Source organism: Hyla sarda, chromosome 9 (genome assembly GCF_029499605.1).
Source record: "Hyla sarda isolate aHylSar1 chromosome 9, aHylSar1.hap1, whole genome shotgun sequence".
Lineage (NCBI taxonomy): Eukaryota > Metazoa > Chordata > Amphibia > Anura > Hylidae > Hyla > Hyla sarda.
The window spans coordinates 32,718,578-32,724,577 of NC_079197.1; positions in this window are offsets into that span (position 1 = coordinate 32,718,578).

The following is a 6,000-nucleotide window of genomic DNA, read 5'->3' on the forward strand; positions in this document are numbered from 1 at the left end:
CGGACCAGTTTCCTACTGAAAGGTCTAAGGTGGCTTTCGTAGTCAGCCTTCTGTCTGGGAAAGCTCTGTCATGGGCCACACCGCTCTGGGACCGCAATGACCCCGTCACTGCCTCTGTACACTCCTTCTTCTCGGAAATTCGAAGTGTCTTTGAGGAACCTGCCCGAGCCTCTTCTGCTGAGACTGCCCTGCTGAACCTGGTCCAGGGTAATTCTTCCGTTGGCGAGTACGCCGTGCAATTCCGTACTCTTGCTTCAGAACTTTCCTGGAATAATGAGGCCCTCTGCGCGACCTTTAAAAAAGGCCTATCCAGCAACATTAAAGATGTTCTGGCCACACGAGAAATTCCTGCTAACCTACATGAACTCATTCATCTAGCCACTCGCATTGACATGCGTTTCTCCGAAAGGCGTCAGGAGCTCCGCCAGGATATGGACTTTGTTCGCACGAGGCGTTTTTTCTCCCCGGCTCCTCTCTCCTCTGGTCCTCTGCAATCCGTTCCTGTGCCTCCCGCCGTGGAGGCTATGCAGGTTGACCGGTCTCGCCTGACACCTCAAGAGAGGACACGACGCCGCATGGAGAATCTCTGCCTGTACTGTGCCGGTACCGAACACTTCCTGAAGGATTGTCCTATCCGTCCTCCCCGCCTGGAAAGACGTACGCTGACTCCGCACAAAGGTGAAACAGTCCTTGATGTCAACTCTGCTTCTCCACGTCTTACTGTGCCTGTGCGGATATCTGCCTCTACCTTCTCCACTAAGGCCTTCTTGGATTCCGGATCTGCAGGAAACTTTATTTTGGCCTCTCTCATCAACAGGTTCAACATCCCAGTTACCAGTCTCGCCAGACCTCTCTACATCAATTGCGTTAACAATGAAAGATTGGACTGTGCCGTGCGTTACCGCACGGAACCCCTCCTAATGTGCATCGGACCTCATCACGAAAAAATTGAGTTTTTGGTCCTCTCCAATTGCACTTCCGAAATTCTCCTTGGACTACCCTGGCTTCAACACCATTCCCCAACCCTGGATTGGTCCACAGGGGAGATCAAGAGTTGGGGTACCTCTTGTTTCAAGGACTGCCTTAAACCGGTTACCAGTACTCCCTGCCGTGACCCTGTGGTTCCCCCTGTAACCGGTCTCCCTAAGGCCTATATGGACTTTGCTGATGTGTTTTGCAAAAAACAAGCTGAGACTCTTCCTCCTCACAGGCCTTATGACTGTCCTATTGACCTCCTCCCGGGCACTACTCCACCCCGGGGCAGAATTTATCCTCTGTCCGCCCCAGAGACTCTTGCTATGTCTGAGTACATCCAGGAAAATTTAAAAAAGGGCTTTATCCGCAAATCCTCCTCTCCTGCCGGAGCCGGATTTTTCTTTGTGTCCAAAAAAGATGGCTCCCTACGTCCTTGCATTGACTACCGCGGTCTTAACAAAATCACGGTAAAGAACCGCTACCCTCTACCTCTTATCTCTGAACTCTTTGATCGCCTCCAAGGTGCCCACATCTTTACCAAACTGGACTTAAGAGGTGCTTATAGTCTCATCCGCATCAGAGAGGGGGATGAATGGAAAACGGCATTTAACACTAGAGATGGACACTTTGAGTATCTGGTCATGCCCTTTGGCCTGTGCAACGCCCCTGCCGTCTTCCAAGACTTTGTTAATGAAATTTTTCGTGATCTCTTATATTCCTGTGTTGTTGTGTATCTAGACGATATCCTGATTTTTTCTGCCAACCTAGAAGAACACCGCCAGCATGTCCGCATGGTTCTTCAGAGACTTCGTGACAATCAACTTTATGCCAAGATGGAGAAATGTCTGTTTGAATGTCAATCTCTTCCTTTCCTAGGATACTTGGTCTCTGGCCAGGGACTACAAATGGATCCAGACAAACTCTCTGCCGTCTTAGATTGGCCACGCCCCTCCGGACTCCGTGCTATCCAACGTTTTTTGGGGTTCGCCAATTATTACAGACAATTTATTCCACATTTTTCCACCATTGTGGCTCCTATCGTGGCTTTAACCAAAAAGAATGCCAATCCTAAGTCATGGCCTCCTCAAGCGGAAGACGCCTTTAAACAGCTCAAGTCTGCCTTTTCTTCTGCTCCCGTGCTCTCCAGACCTGACCCATCTAAACCCTTCCTATTGGAGGTAGATGCCTCCTCAGTAGGAGCGGGAGCGGTCCTTCTACAAAAAAATTCTTCCGGGCATGCTGTTACTTGTGGTTTTTTTTCTAGGACCTTCTCTCCGGCGGAGAGGAACTACTCCATCGGGGATTGAGAGCTACTAGCCATTAAATTAGCACTTGAGGAATGGAGGCATCTGCTGGAGGGATCAAGATTTCCAGTTATTATTTACACCGATCACAAAAATCTCTCCTATCTCCAGTCTGCCCAACGGCTGAATCCTCGCCAGGCCAGGTGGTCTCTGTTCTTTGCCCGATTTAATTTTGAAATTCACTTTCGGCCTGCCGATAAGAACATCAGGGCCGATGCTCTCTCTCGTTCCTCGGATGCCTCGGAAGTAGAGCTCTCTCCGCAACACATCATTCCTCCTGACTGCCTGATCTCCACTTCTCCAGCCTCCATCAGGCAAACTCCTCCAGGGAAGACCTTCGTCACTCCACGCCAACGCCTCGGAATCCTCAAATGGGGTCACTCCTCCCATCTCGCAGGCCATGCGGGCATCAAGAAATCCGTGCAACTCATCTCTCGTTTCTATTGGTGGCCGACTCTGGAGACGGATGTTGTTGATTTTGTGCGGGCCTGCACTGTCTGTGCCCGGGATAAGACTCCTCGCCAGAAGCCCGCTGGTCTTCTTCATCCTCTGCCTTTTCCCGAACAGCCTTGGTCTCTGATTGGTATGGACTTTATTACAGACTTACCCTCATCCCGTGGCAACACTGTTGTTTGGGTGGTCGTTGATCAATTCTCCAAGATGGCACATTTCATCCCTCTTCCTGGTCTTCCTTCTGCGCCTCAGTTGGCAAAACAATTTTTTGTACACATTTTTCGTCTTCACGGGTTGCCCACGCAGATCGTCTCGGATAGAGGCGTCCAATTCATGTCAAAATTCTGGAGGGCTCTCTGTAAACAACTCAAGATTAAATTAAACTTTTCTTCTGCTTATCATCCTCAATCCAATGGGCAAGTAGAAAGAATTAACCAGGTCCTGGGTGATTATTTACGACATTTTGTTTCCTCCCGCCAGGATGACTGGGCAGATCTTCTACCATGGGCCGAATTCTCGTATAACTTCAGAGTTTCTGAATCTTCTTCCAAATCCCCATTTTTCGTGGTGTACGGCCGTCACCCTCTTCCCCCCCTCCCTACTCCCTTGCCCTCTGGTTTGCCCGCTGTGGATGAAATAACTCGTGATCTTTCCACCATATGGAAAGAGACCCAAAATTCTCTCTTACAGGCTTCATCACGCATGAAGAAGTTTGCTGATAAGAAAAGAAGAGCTCCCCCCATTTTTTCTCCCGGAGACAAGGTATGGCTCTCCGCTAAATATGTCCGCTTCCGTGTTCCCAGATACAAATTGGGACCACGCTATCTTGGTCCTTTCAAAATTTTGTGCCAGATTAATCCTGTCTCTTATAAACTTCTTCTACCTCCTTCTTTTCGTATTCCTAATGCCTTTCACGTTTCTCTTCTTAAACCACTCATCATCAACCGTTTCTCTCCTAAACTTATCTCTCCCACTCCTGTCTCCGGTTCTTCAGACATCTTTCCTGTAAAGGAGATACTGGCCTCCAAAAAGGTCAGAGGAAAAACCTTCTTTTTGGTTGACTGGGAGGGCTGTGGTCCTGAAGAGAGATCCTGGGAACCTGAGGACAATATCCTAGATAAAAGTCTGGTCCTCAGGTTCTCAGGCTCCAAGAAGAGGGGGAGACCCAAGGGGGGGGGTACTGTTACGCCGAGCGCTCCGGGTCCCCGCTCCTCCCCGGAGCGCTCGCTACACTCTCGCTCCCGCAGCGCCCCGGTCAGATCCACTGACCGGGTGCGCTGCGATACCGCCTCCAGCCGGGATGCGATTCGCGATGCGGGTGGCGCCCGCTTGCGATGCGCACCCCGGCTCCCGTACCTGACTCGCTCTCCGTCGGTCCTGTCCCGGCGCGCGCGGCCCCGCTCCCTAGGGCGCGCGCGCCGGGTCTGTGCGATTTAAAGGGCCACTGCGCCGCTGATTGGCGCAGTGGTTCTAATCAGTGTGTTCACCTGTGCACTCCCTATGTATACCTCACTTCCCCTGCACTCCCTCGCCGGATCTTGTTGCCATTGTGCCAGTGAAAGCGTTCCCTTGTGTGTTCCTAGCCTGTGTTCCAGACCTCCTCCCGTTGCCCCTGACTACGATCCCTGCTGCCTGCCCCGACCTTCTGCTACGTCCGACCTTGCTTCTGTCTACTCCCTTGTACCGCGCCTATCTTCAGCAGTCAGAGAGGTTGAGCCGTTGCTAGTGGATACGACCTGGTCACTACCGCCGCAGCAAGTCCATCCCGCTTTGCGGCGGGCTCTGGTGAACACCAGTAGTGACTTAGAACCGGTCCACTAGCACGGTCCACGCCAATCCCTCTCTGGCACAGAGGATCCACCTCCTGCCAGCCGGCATCGTGACAATGATGATGAAGCCCCTTCTGCACCCGGCTCCCAATTGCGATCGGCTTCATCATCATCCACAGGTGTGTGCACGTCACTGATGTCCTCCTCAGGTTCCCCAACAGTGTCTGTTTCAGGACCCTGAACCCTTGCAACACCACCACCCACGTCACTCTCCGCATCACTACTTGGCCGCATAGCGGAGCAAGCGGCGCATGTCTCCTCCCCTTCTTGGCTGTCCTGTAGCTGCTGACTGTCCTCTATTAGATTGTCCTCAATAAATAGTGGAGCTGAACCCACAGCATGAGATACTTCTTTAGGAGAGGGAACAGCATAGGACAAAGGCAATGGGATGACAGGGACTGCTCCTGGGCCATGCCAACTGAGGGTTGTGTCTGAGGAACCCACCGACTGTTGACTGGGGGTGTCAGATTTCACTTGTGATGATGTGGATGAGGCAGTTGGGTTGCTGGTGGAGACACTACCGCTGGCTGATAACGGGAGCTCAGACCTCTCGCTGCGACTCCTGCTGCCACTCGCCCCAAGTCTGCTGCCAAACTCTGCCTGAAGTATTTAGGCCTCTGCCACTCCTCTGTGCACGTCCTTGCACTTCTCTGCCTGACATACTTAGTGCGTGTATGAGGGTATTACAATACGCTACACTACTCTTTAAACAGTATTTGTCTAGAACAGCAGCAGGTGATTACTTACGGCTGTCCTTTCACAGTATGTTGGCCCTTGACAGATTAACGGGTACTAAATGGTACAATACTTGGATGTAAGAAGCGCGTTCTGTGCCCATGGCAGAGGTCACAGAATAGAAAAATCAGATACTCCTATAGCGCTCGCAGGATCCATGTTGGTGGTCAATTAGGTGAGAGACTTCAGGTGTGGTAAAGAGTTCAGTCTTTATTGCTTCATAAAGGACAGACAGGACAGACAACGTGTTTCGAGGGATCGCCCCTCTTCCTCAGGTCATTGGATGTACCTATGCGGTATGCACTGATGAGGGCAATAATATGTGTAACTATACACAGAAAAAACTCTGTATTTTTGTAAAACACCAACCGGTGGATACTATTGTTTGGACTTTGACGGTATGGAGCACCTTGACAGCTTAATAGGTACTAAATGGTACAATACTTGGATGTACCTATGCGGTATGCACTGATGAGGGCAGTAATATGCACAACTATAGGCAGAAAAAACTCTGTATTTTTTAAAAACACCAGTCGGTGGATACTATTGTTTGGACTTTGACGGTATGGAGCACCTTGACAGCTTAACAGGTACTAAATGGTACAATACTTGGATGCACCTATGCCGCAAAGCTTTGGCCTAGTAAACGTACTTGAAAGTGGCGGAGGTCCTACCTCATTTAAAGTCAGCAACAGGGAGAGCGA